The sequence below is a fragment of the Desmodus rotundus genome, chromosome 7, assembly GCF_022682495.2.
Source record: "Desmodus rotundus isolate HL8 chromosome 7, HLdesRot8A.1, whole genome shotgun sequence".
Lineage (NCBI taxonomy): Eukaryota > Metazoa > Chordata > Mammalia > Chiroptera > Phyllostomidae > Desmodus > Desmodus rotundus.
Genome location: NC_071393.1, coordinates 68957880 through 68971881, shown reverse-complemented (window position 1 = coordinate 68971881; position 14002 = coordinate 68957880).

Genomic DNA, 14002 nt, shown 5'->3' with positions numbered 1-14002 from the left:
GAGGACCAGCAGAACTAACCTGACGGGTTTAAAGCCAGCAGAAGACTTTTTTTTCTTCTTCTTCTTTCCTCCTTTCCCCCTGAATTCCTTCTTCCTTTCTGTTCTTTCTATTTTTGATTCCTTCTTCCTTCCATCCTTTACCTTTTTTATTCCTTCTCCCTGCCTTCTTTTATTTATTCTGTTTTAATTTTTGTTAAAATTCCTTCTTCTCTTGCCTCTGATCTTTCTTTATTCCTTCTTCCTTCCTTCCTTTCCTTTTCTATTCCCTTTTTCCCTCCTTCCCTTCCTCCCCCCCCCCTTTCTCTTTTTCCCACAGATGAGAAAATAAAACCTGGAGTACTGAAAAGACCAGAGTTAGACTGTGTTACACCCATAAACGTCAGCTCAAGACCAGAGAGCACAGAATATTAAGGACACAGCACCACTGAATCCCATTGGCATTCTACCATAGAAGTTCATACCATAAAGCCAGGGAGTCAGAATAGATCAATTTAAGAAGCAGAGGCTAACAAGAAGAGTCTCCAAAACAATGGGAAGACAAAGAAACAATCCCCAAATGAAAGCAAAGGAGGAAGCCTCAGAAAGAATGCTAACTGAAATAGAGGCAAGTCAACTGTCAGATACTGAGTTCAAAGCAATGGTTATCAGGAAGTGCAGTGAGCTCACAGAGAACTACCAGAAACTATGGGGAAACTACAATGAACTCACTGCAAACTATATCAACATGAAAAAGGAAATAGAAACTATCAGCAAGAGCCAAGAGGAAATGAAGAATACAATTTCTGAATTGAAGAACACAGTAGAAGGAATGAAAAGCAGACTTGATGAAGCAGAGGATCAGATCAGTGAGCTGGAGGACAAAGTAGAAAAAAAACACCCAGAAAGAGCAAGAAAAGGTAAAGAGGCTCAGAAAGAATGAAGAGGGATTAAGGGAAATGCATGACAACATGAAACGTAACAATATCCGTATAACAGGAATACCAGAAGGAGAAGAAGAAGAGCAAGGGATAGAAAACCTGTTTGAAAAAGTAATGATGGAAAATTTCCATAATCTGAGGAGAGAAAAAGTCACCCAAATCCAGGAAAAACAGAGTCCCAAGCAAGAGGAACACAAAGAGGCCTACTGCAAGACACATCATAATTAAAATGGCAAAATTCCAAGACAAAGAGAGGATCTTAAAGGCAGCAAGGGAGAAACAGGAAGTAACATACAAGGAGTCCCAATAAGGTTAGCAACTGACTTCTCAATGGAAACGCTCTAAGCCAGAAGAGAATGGCAAAAAATATTCCAAGTAATGAGAACCAGAGGCCTGCAACCAAGACTGCTTTACCCAGCAAGGCTCTCAATCAAGATAGAAGGCCAAATAAAGAACTTCCCAGACAAAAGAAGTCTAAAAGAATACACTTCCACCAAACCAGCTCTGCAAGAGATGCTAAAGGGACTGCTTTAAGGAAAGGAAGGAAAAGAGAAAGAGAGAGGAACACAGGTAGGGAAAAAGGGCAATGAATAACTACCTATCGATAATAACCTTAAACGTAAATGGATTAAATGCTCCAATCAAAAGACATAGAATAGCTGAATGGATAAGAATACATGACCCACACATATGCTGCCTACAAGAGACCCATCTCAGGACAAAAGACTTACACAGACTGAAAGTGAAGGGCTGGAAACAAATTTTCCAAACAAATGGACAGGAAAAAAAAGCAGGGGTAGCAATACTCATATCAGACAAAATAGACTTCAAAAGAAGGCCATAAAGAGACACCCAGAAGGTCACTTCATAACACTCAAAGGAAGAATCCACCAGGAAGACATAAACATTGTAAATATATATGCACCCAATGTAGGAGGACCCAAATACATAAAGAAAATCTTGGAGGACTTCAAGAAAGATATTGACAGCAACACAATTATAGTAGGGGATTTTAACACCCCACTATCAAAAATGGACAGGTCTTCCAAACAAAAGATCAACAAAGATATTGTGTCACTGAACAATACCCTAGATGAAATGGACTTAACTGATATTTATAGAGCTTTTCATCCCAAAGAAGCAAAACACACATTCTTTTCAAGTGTCCATGGAACTTTTTCAAAGATAGACCACATGATAGGACACAAAGCAAGCCTCAACAAATTCAAGAAAATTGAAATCATATCAAGCATTTTCTCTGACCACAAGGGACTGAAACTAGAAACCAACCCCAAAGGAAAAAACCCAAAATGCTTAAAATCATGGAGACTGAATAGCATGCCATTAAACAATGAAAGGGTCAAGAACGAGATTAGGGAAGAAATCAAAAACTTTCTGGAAACAAATGAAAATGAACTCACAACAACCCAAAACCTATGGGACACAGCAAAGGCAGTCCTGAGAGGGAAGTTCATAGCAATACAGGCCTACCTTAAGAAGATAGAAACAGTTCAAACAAACAACCTAACCCTATGCCTACAAGAACTGGAGGAACAACAACAAAGACAGCCCAGAGCAAGCAGAAGGAAGGAAATAACCAAGATCAGAGCAGAACTAAATGACATAGAGACTAAAAGCACAATTCTACTGATCAACGAATCCAGGAGCTGGTTCTTTGAAAAGATAAACAAAATCGACAAGCCTTTAAGTAGGCTCATCAAGAAAAAAAAGAGAGAGGATCCAAATAACCACAATTAGAAATGAAAGAGGAGAGATTACAACTGATACCACAGAAATACAAAGAATTGTAAGAAATTACTACAAAGAACTGTATGCCAAGAGATTTGAAAACCTAGGTGAAATGGACACATTTCTAGAAAAATATAATCTTCCAAAACTGAATGAAGAAGAAGCAGAAAGCCTGAACAGACCAATAACAGCAGAGGAAATTGAAGCAGTCATCAAAAAACTCCCAATACGCAAAAGCCCTAGACCAGATGGTTTCACAGGAGAATTCTACAAAGATTTTATGGAAGAGCTAACCCCTATCCTTTACAGACTATTCAAAAAAATCCAAACGGATGGAAGACTCCCAAACTCTTTTTATGAAGCCAGCATCATCCTAATCCCAAAACCAGATAAAGACACAACGAAGAAAGAAAACTTCAGGCCAATATTGCTGATGAACATAGATGCTAAAATTCTCAACAAAATATTGGCAAACTGCATCCAGCAATACATTAAAAAGATCATACAACATGACCAAGTGGGATTCATCCCAGGGATGCAAGGATGGTACAATATTCGCAAATAAATAAACATAATACATCACATCAACAACAGCAAAGACAAAAATCACATGATCATATCAATAGATGTAGAAAAAGCATTTGATAAGATACAGCACCCATTTCTGATAAAAACACTCAGCAAAGTGGGAATAAAGGGAGCATTCCTCAACATAATAAAGGCCATATATGAGAAACCTACAGCCAACATCATACTCAATGGACAAAAACTTAGAGCTTTCCCACTAAGATCAGGAAGAAGATGAGGATGCCCTCTCTCACCACTCCTATTCAACATATTATTGGAAGTTCTAGCCACAGCAATCAGACAAGAAAAAGCAATAAAAGGCATCCAAATTGGAAAGGAGGAAATGAAACTGTCACTGTTTGCAGATGACATGATAGTGTACATGGAAAATCCTATAGACTGCACCAAAAAACTAATTGACCTAGTAAATGAATTTGGCAAAACAGCTGGATATAAAGTCAATACTTAGAAATCAAAGGCATTCCTGTCCACCAATACTCAGAAATCAAAGGCATTCCTGTACACCAACAATGAAACTGCAGAAACAGAAATCAGGAAAAAAATCCCATTTGATATAGCAACAAGAAAAATAAAGTACCTAGGAATAAACCTAACCAAGGAGGTAAAATACCTGTACTCAGAAAACTACACAACACTGAAGGAAGAAATTAAGGAAGACACAAACAAATGGAAGCATGTACCATGCTCATGGATTGGAAGAATTAAGATCATCAAAATGGCCATACTACCCACAGCAATGTATTGATTCAATGCAATCCCTATTAGAGTACCCATGAGATATTTCACAGATATAGAACAAACATTTCAGAAATTTATATGGAACCATAAACGACCCCGAATAGCTGCAGCAATTTTGAGAAAGAAGAACAAAGAAGGAGGGATCACAATACCTGATATCAAACTGTATTACAAGGCCACTGTAATCAAAACAGCCTGGTACTGGCATAAAAAGAGGCACATAGACCAATGAAACAGAACAGGGAGCCCAGAAATAAACTCAAGTCTTTACGGTCAATTAATATTTGACAAAGGAGGCAGGAGCATAAAATGGAGCAAAAACAGCCTCTTCAACAGATGGTGTTGGGAGATCTGGACAGCTACGTGCAAAAAAATGAAACTCTATCACCAACTTACGCCATACACAAAAATAAACTCAAGATGGATAAAAGACTTAAATATAAGTCGTAACACCATAAAAGTCCTAAAGGAAAACATTGGCAGGAAAATCTCAGACATTCCACGCAGCAACATCCTCACAGACATGTCCCCTAAAGCAAGGGACATAAAGGAAAGAATAAACAGGAGCATAAAATGGAGCAAAAACAGCCTCTTCAACAGATGGTGTTGGGAGATCTGGACAGCTACGTGCAAAAAAATGAAACTCTATCACCAACTTACGCCATACACAAAAATAAACTCAAGATGGATAAAAGACTTAAATATAAGTCGTAACACCATAAAAGTCCTAAAGGAAAACATTGGCAGGAAAATCTCAGACATTCCACGCAGCAACATCCTCACAGACATGTCCCCTAAAGCAAGGGACATAAAGGAAAGAATAAACAATTGGGACCTCATCAAAATAAAAAGCTTCCACATGGCTAAAGAAAACAGCACCAAATTGCAAAGAGAACCAACAGTATGGGAAAATATATTTGCCAATGATACTTCAGACAAGGGCCTGATCTCCAAAATATATAAAGAACTCACATGACTGCACTCCAGGAAGACAAAGAACCCAATTAAAAAATGGGCAAAGGACTTGAACAGACACTTCTCCAACAAGACATACAGAGGGCCCAGAGACATATGAAAAGATGTTCAGCATCACTAGCCATCAGAGACATGCAAATTAAAACCACAATGCGGTACCATCTCACACCAGTCAGAGTGGCCAACATAAACAAATCCACAAACAAATGTTCGAGAGGATGCGGAGAAAAGGGAACCCTAGTACACTGTTGGTGGGAATGGAGACTGGTGAGGCCACTGTGAAAAACAGTATGGAATTTCCTCAGAAAACTAAAAATGGAACTGCCCTTTGACCCAGCAATTTCGCTGCTGGGATTATACCCTAAGAACACTGAAACACCAATCCAAAAGAACCTGCGCACCCCAATGTTCATAGCAGCACAATTTACAATAGCCAAGTACTGGAAGCAACCTAAGTGCCCATCAGCAAACGAGTGGATCCAAAAACTATGGTATATTTACACAATGGAATTCTACGCAGCAGAGAGAAAGAAGGAGCTTATGCCCTTTGCAACAGCATGGATGGAACTGGAGAGTATTATTTTAAGTGAAATAAGCCAGACGGTGAGGGACAAATACCATATGATCTCACCTTTAACTGAAACATAATAAATAGAAAAAAAAAGGAAACAAAATATAACCAGAGACATTGAAATTAAGAACAATCTAACAATGGGCAGCGGGGAGTGGGGAGGGGACAGGGAGGAGAGGCGATTACAGGAACTACTATAAAGGACACATGGACAAAATCAAGGGGGAGGGTGGAGGCAGGGGAGGGAGGTGGGTTCGGCTGGGGTGGGGTGGAGGGATGGGGAAAAAAGGCACACAACTGTAATTGAATAACAATAAAAAATTAAAATTAAAAAAAAAAGAAAGAAAATCAAGCTGTATGGAAGTCTGATGATCAAGGATTTAAAGAAGCCACATTTATCCAGACGGGCTATGCTACTAAGACAGGGAGTCAAAGCAACTCTACTTAATACACAGAAACAAACACAGGGAGGTAGTCAAATTGAGGAGACAAAGAAATATGGCCCAAATGAAACAACGGAACAAAACCCCAGAGAGAAAAATAAATGAAATGGAGATAACTAACCTATCAGATGCAGAGTTCAAAACAGTGGTGATCAAGATGCTCAAAGAACTCACTGAGTATGGCAACAAAATGAAAAAGACCCAGGGAGAAATGAATGTTACACTAAGTGAAATAAAGAAAAATCTACAGGAAACTAACAGTGGAGGGGATGAAGTCAGGATTCAGATAAACGATTTGGAATACAAAGAAGAAATAAGCATTCAATCAGGAAAGCATGAAGGAAAAAAAAAATAATAGTAAAACTAAGATGGTGCCTCTGGGATATCTCCAAACATACCAACATCAGAATCATAGGGGTGCTAGAAGGAGGAGAGGAAAAGCAAGAAATTGAAAACTTACATGAAAAAATAATGAAAGAAAACTTGCCTAATTTGGTAAAGGAAATAGACATACAAGTCCAGGAAGCACAGAGAGTCCCAAACAAGTTGGACCCAAAGAGGACCACACCAAGACACATCACAATCAAAATGCCAAAAGTTAAAGATAAAGAGAGAATCTCAAAAGCAACAGGAGAAAAGTAGAGAATTGCCTATAAAGGAGTTCCTATAAGACTGTCAGCTGATTTCTCAAAAGAAACTTTGCAGGCAAGAAGGGACTAGCAAGAAGTATTCAAAGTGATAAAAATCGAGGACCTATATCCCAGATTACTCTATCCAGCAAAGCTGTCATTTAGAATGGTAGGGCAGATAAAGTGTTCCCCAGACAAGGAAAAGCTAAAGGAGTTCATCATTACGAAACTATTAATACATGAAATGTTAAAGGGATTTATTTAAGAAAAAGAAGATCAAAACTATGAACATTAAAGTGGCAACAAATTTACGACTATCCACAACTGAATCTAAAAAAATAAACAAACAAGCAGAACAGCAACAGAATCATAGATATGGAGATCATTTAGAGGATTATCAGCTGGGAGGGGGAGAAGGGAAAATGGGGGAAAAGGTACAGGGAATAAGAAGCATAATTGGGAGATACAAAATAGACAGGGGGATGTTAAGTATTGTATAAGAAATGGAGAAGCCAAAAAACTTACATGCACAACCCATGGACATGGATAAGGGCAGGGGGGATTCCTGGAGAGGAGGAAGATACCAGGAGGAGGGGGGCAAAAAGGGAAAAATTGGCATAACTGTAATAGCATAATCAATAAAATATACTAAATTTTTTTCCAGACTTCAGTGTGACCCAGGGACCCAGGAACCCAATACTCTCTACGGGACCAATTTAGCCAGGTGTTTAAAAGGAAATAATAAGTCAGATTCACTTTAAGATTAACATGATAAAAATACTGTACGTATTTCCTAGTCACTGATAAGTAGGAAAGAAATTTTTAGTCTTTTAGGCCTAAAACAGCAATGGTTGTCTACATTCATCTTAAGGTCTTCCAGGCTCATTTTACAAGGAATCTCTCCTTCACAGAGCTTGGCTGTTTCTATGGAAACCAAACTCACATTTAAAAGACACAGGAAAAAAGATCTTGGGGAGATTGCAAAAGTATACTGTTGGTCACTGATGAGCCTGATGCTAGAAGATGTTTCTTGCAGTTCACTCATCAGCTCATCACAATAGATGCAAGAAAGGTTGACTAGATGGAAAAAGGGCTTCAGTTCAATTACAGCTCTCTGAGTCCTGAGGGTTCTGAGCCCTCTCCCCTGTCTGGGAAGGAGAGCCAAGCCAAGGGAGAGTTAATCACGAGTGTTCCTCCACAGTGTTGTTTGCTTATTGCTCTACTATGGGAATGAGGGTTGGAGAGGGGAAACAGGAAGAAAACAAACCCAAGGGAAGGTTGCAGTGAAGCTGAATTAAAATGTGGCCTTAGCCCTGGCTGCTGTAGCTCAGTGGATTGAGTGCCGGCCTGCATACCAAAGGGTCACTGGTTCATATTCCCAGTCAGGGCACATGCCTGGATTGTGGGCTGGGTCCCCCAGTTGAGGGTGTACAAGAGGCAACCACACATAGATGTTTCTCTCCCTCTCTTTCTCCCTCCCTTCCCCTTTCTCTAAAAATAAATAAAATCTTTTTAAAAATGTGGCCTAAGTAAATAAGTAAGTAAGTAAGTAAATAAATAAATAAATAAATAATAAAATGTGGCCTTAATTGTAGGTGAAAAATGGACTCTGGAATCAAGTGTAAGCAAGGACTAGGGTGAGCAGGTTTAGTGTTTAACACAGAAAGATGGCTTGAATAACTTTGAAAATACTACTGGAAAGTGACAGGGTAGGCATTGTGTAGGGTAGGATATGATAGAGTGGACACCATGAAGGAAATTTAAAAGCAAACCTGCCTTAGGCAAAATAGTAAAATTCTCCCAAGACACCTTTAACTCTAGGATCTATCTTTTGGACTCTTTTAGTGTCTTCCACCCAATGTTGGCTAGGACAACTCCCTGTCTCTCCTATTATAATGACCCCTGCCTGTCCTTTACTTGCTGTAGTCCTCAAGAGCAGACTAACATTAAATCTGAGACCTGAAGAATGGAAAAAGCAGGCAGTGGAAACAACACCTGCAAAGACTCACTGGTGGGAGAGTCTGTCATGTTCAAAGAAGTGGGAAGAGCCAAGCAAATAGACAGCGATGAGAGGCTGAGGAGAAGAGGAAGTGACCCTGGAGACATGGTCAGAACACCCATCCCTTGGGGCCTTTAGGCTGTGATAAGATGTTTGAATTATATTCTGTGACAGAATGATGCTAAAGGGCTTTAAGCACGGAAATATAAAACATATATTTTAAAAGCTCATTCTAGGTCCTACAGGGGGACTGGATTAGAACTGCAAGAGTGGAGACAAGTAAGAGGCTCTTACAATGGTGCAGAGGGAGACACTGGGGCCGGACCTGAAGGAAATGTGGAGACAGAGAGAAGTGTGGACAAAGTTGAGATGGCTCCATAAGTGGCAATGACACAATGTGCTGGTGGGATAGGGCAGGCAAGAAGAGGGCTGCTGGCTTGTGAGGACTATGCGTTTTAAAGGAAATTCAGATTTCAAGGTGATTCAAAGACATCTCCAGTCTTGCATTGGAAAGAAGGCATCACCCAAAGATGGGGTTTGCTCTGGGTCTTGAACAGTGTTAGGGTTTGCTGGGAGAAAGGGAGGTAGACTGAATGAGCAGACGGTGATTTTAGGGACAGGAAGATAGGGGGGAGACCTGACTCGAGTAGGGAGTATGGACTGGGATGCAGCAATCAAGTCAACTGAGTAAGGCTAGAGCACAGGTTTTGGAAACGCAGATGTGCTGTGTTCTTGCTTATAAAATACACATGATAAAATCGCTGCGAGGACTAAATGGGATAAAGTTAATTATATGCTCAGGACTTGATACATAGTAAGACCTTAATTAACATTCTATAATCATTGTTATTAACATTCTTATATTTATAAATAGCATATAATATACAATTACACATTATGCACACACATGTGCAGTTCACTCACCAGCTCTATGTGCAATAGATGCAAGAATGGTTGACCAGAAGGATAAGGAGCTTCAGTTCACGTACAGTTCCCTGAGTCCCCACGGTTCTGGGCTCTGCCTGGGAAGGGGAGCTCTGTGTGCGTGTGTTGTGGAAGAACTGAAAGACAAGTCTGGAAATTTGGATTTGATATGAGAGAATATGCATTTTTGCTGATGATATTTTTAGAGAAGAGAAGTGGTCCATTGAATGACATTTAAAGAAGGTACATTCTGGGATTTAGGTCCAGAATCCAGAATGGTCTAGTGAGCACAGGTCCTCACTGAAAGACTAGTCCAAGAGCAACTAGAGAGTTTAGAGTACATACTCAAAGGCCAAGGATATACAGCTAGGTTCTCCTTCACCTGCCAAAGCAGAGACAGACCTCAATAAATGCATGCGCTAAGAAAATGTATGACCTCATGATAGAGGGTTTAAAGAGGTTAATTAATAATCACTCTGCCCTTACATTACAGGGTCTTTTTAAAAAATCTAAATTGGCTTCCTGAATTCTCAGTGTAGGAAGTACTTTTCATGCCACTTTGAGGCTCCTCTCCAGTTGAAGGAACTTATTTTAAAACTGTTTAAACCTTACAGTAAAGGGTAGCCACATTCTCTTTTATACCCATTAGCCCAGAGTGTCAGTTCCTTGTGTTATAATAACTGGTTTGACTTTAATACATAAAAGGGAGCTCTGTCACTGAAATATAATAGGAGGATTCCAGTTTTTAAAAAGAAAACTGTAGGTTGGTAGGGGTGAGAGATTCAGGAGGAAGAGCTTGATAAATGCTTACGTTAAATATAAATCTTAATAGGGAGAATACAAAAACTAAAAAATATATCCACATTCTAAGAGAATGAAACATGATCTGAGGAATCAAAAATCTGCCACAATATGCACATGTTGAGTGGGAGACCCTATCGACTGGGTCCCCACTGGATTAGAAGGAGCAGGACCCCTGCAGGCATGCAGCATGAATGAGAAATAAGCTGTTGTTATGTCAGCCGCTGCGACTATGTTTGTTACCACTACACAGACTCGCTTTGGACACTCACCTCCCCAGATTTCACTTGGTTTTAGGGCTCTGAGATGATGTTATGCCAGCTGATTAAAATAATAAAAGTAATCCATAACATTTGTTATTTTAGTTGGAACTGTTTTTCTGGGTTTCCAATGAAAATCTATGATTGGGCAATTTTATTCCACTTTTTGAAGGTGAGGGGAGTTTTGTTTTTCTTGGGCATATAAATGAAATAGGAAGTCTATCTGAAGTTACTCTAGTTATGTTTTGTTGGTTCAACATATGAGTATGTTGCTAAGAAAGTAAAAATGAAGGATTGCATCCAGGTTATTTTGCTTTAGTCTGTGTCCAAAGTTTGCACCCAAACCTATCTTATCATAGAATTATATTACCTTAGCTATTGCCAGGTGGCTCAGTTGGTTGGAATGTCTTCCCATGCACCAAAAGGTTGCAGGTTTGATTCCTGGTCAGGGCACATACCTAGGTTGCGGGTTTGATCCCCGGTTTGGGACTCAACCAATTGATGTTTCTCTCTCTCTCTATCCCACCTTCCACTCTCTCTAAAGTGAATAACAAAAAATATCCTTGGGTGAGGATTAAAATATATCCTTTTATATATCCTTTTTTCAAAAATAAGGATATATATATTTTTTGAAAAAAGCTTCAATATATAATTCACATACCATACAACTCACTCTTGTAGAGTGTACAATTCAACTGTTTTTTAGTGTATTCACAGATAAGTGCCACCATCACCACAGTCAATTTTAGAACATTTTCACCACCTTAAAAAAAGAAGCCTCATACCCTTTAGCTCTTAGTCATCTGTGCCCCCATCTAGAAGGACTTTGGTAGAATTATCTGCTTACACATACCTTCTCTCCAGGGAAGAGTATAATTATGACTTTTGTCTTAATAAACTTCTCTACCGCAAGAAAAATAAGGAAAATGATCAGGGCCCTTGCTCATGTGATTCCTTCAGCATGACCTCTTTCTTCCTCATGCTGGATAACCTCATTTTCACTGAGTTTTCTTGACACACCTCATCTAAGCTGGACTCCTGCCTCACCTCCACTCCTGGTTCATTTTCTTCATATTACATATATTATGTTTTGTTTTCATGTAACATTATATATGTGTAATTTACATGCAATAAAATGTGCTCACTTAAAGCATGCAATTAAATGAGTTCTGACAAAAGTATATACACAGTAAACAAAAACCCAAATGAAAACATAGCACATTTCATAACCCACCAAATTTCTTCCAGCTCCTCCAATTCAATCCTCTCCGCCTCAACCACAGACAACTCTCTCTGTCACTATACATTACTTTTATCTCTTCTGCAATTTCATATTAATCATAATTCAAATTATTAGTTTGCTTTTTTTTTCTGTCTCTACTGCTAGACTTTTTATTAAAACCACATTTTTTCTAGCACAGAGAGTCTGGCATGGAGCCAGGGAGTGTCAGAATGAAGATCCCAAATCATTCACTTTATCAACTTTGATTTAAAAAAATTGAAGCATCTAAATATTTGAGGGTAGGACTTCTGGTCAAGATGGAGGCATAAACAGACATGGCTCGCCTCTTCTCACAACTACATCAAAATTACAACTAAAATATGGAACAACCATCTATCAGAGCTGTCAGAAATCCAGTTGAATGGAAGTCTGACAACTATGGAATTAAAGCATCCACATCCATCCATCCAGACTGGTAGGAGGGGCATAGACATGGAATGGGCCGGTCCCTCACCCATGTTTGGTGGAAAAAAAATTCAGGAGGGATATCTTGTGAGCAAGGAATCCTAGCTGCACACCAGGCCCCTCAGCCCAGGATTCCAGGCCAGGAAGATAAGACCCCAGAACTTTTGCCTATAAAAACCAGCAGGGATTGAGACAGTGGAAGAAACTTCTGGAGCTCCTTGCTGTTCTTGTTAAAGAACCTCCACACAGACTTACTCAGACTCACTCTCTCTCAGCTCTAGCACCAGGGTAGCAGCTTGAAAGGCACAAGTGGTATACAGGGAGAAACTGAAGTGTCTGACATCAAGGCGAACAGAGGGCATTGTCCCTTTTCTAAACCCTCCCCCAACAGAGCTGGCAAGATGGTGCCATATCTGAGACTCCATCAACCTGGCTAATACTGTTTGACCAACCTTGGAGATCCTTAGAGACTCTGCCCCAGTCAACTTATGGGCCCACCCAAGCTACTTTTCCATATGAATGGTTGGTCTTGGCTCATGCTTCACAACTTCCTAAATCCTATCAAACAAGTAACAGCTGTCCTCAGTAAGGCCCAGGCCAACCTCTAGCAGCAGCCAGCCTAGATTCACAGCTTGGCTTCACCTGGGAATCTCCAAACCCAACGGAAGTAACAGCCATCTCAGATTGCTTTATAGCTCAGGAAGGTGGCCCCAGACAAAACATAGGTGGGACTGATTTTGGCCTACACTACCCGGGAAACTCCAGAGCCAGCACACCCAGTGAACAGCTACAGACCATGTCAGAGCACCACCACCTTGACCCTGCACAGCTGATACCCCAGAGAGGGCAGAGGTTTGTGGTCAGTGGTCACAGCCAATCTTTGCACCTGACTGGCCTGGGTAAATCTCTCCCATTGTTCTGCCAACAGCAACCAAAGCTCAACTATAAGAAGAGGGTATACTCAGCCCACATGAAGGGCACACCTCAAGTACCCAGCTTGTGGGACAGAGGAGGCTGTGCCACTGGACCCTACAGGACATCAACTACATTAGGCCAACTACCAAGACATGAGTCAAAGCAGCTCTACCTGATACATAGAAACAAACACAGGGAGGCTGCCAAAATGAGGTGATAAAGAAACAGGGCTCAAATGAAAAAAACAGATCAAAACTCCAGAAAAAGGGCTAAACAAAATGGAGATAAGCAATCTATCAGATGCAGAGTCCAAAACACTATTTATAAAGATGCTTAAGGAATTAGTGAGGACTTCAATAGCGTAAAAAAGATCCAGTCAGAAACAAAGGATGAACTAATTGAAATAAAGAACACTTTACAGGGAAACAATAGTAGAATGGATGAAGCCAAGAATCAAATCAATGATATGGAACATAAGGAAGCAAAAACAACCAACCAGAACAAGAAGAAAGAATCCTCAAATAGGAGAATAGTATAAGCAGCTTCTGGGACAACTTCAAGAAGTCCAACATTCACATCATAGGAGTGGCCAGAAGGAGAAGAAAAAGAGCAAGATATAGGAAATCTGTTTGAAAAAATAATGAAAGAAAACTTCCTTCGTGTGGTGAAGGAAATAAACATGCAAGTCCAGGAAGCACAGAGTGTCCCAAACAAGATGCCAAAGGTTAAATATAAAGAGCAAATCTTAAAAGTAGCAAGAGGAAAACAGATAGTTACCCACAGGGGAGTTCCCACAATTCTGTCAG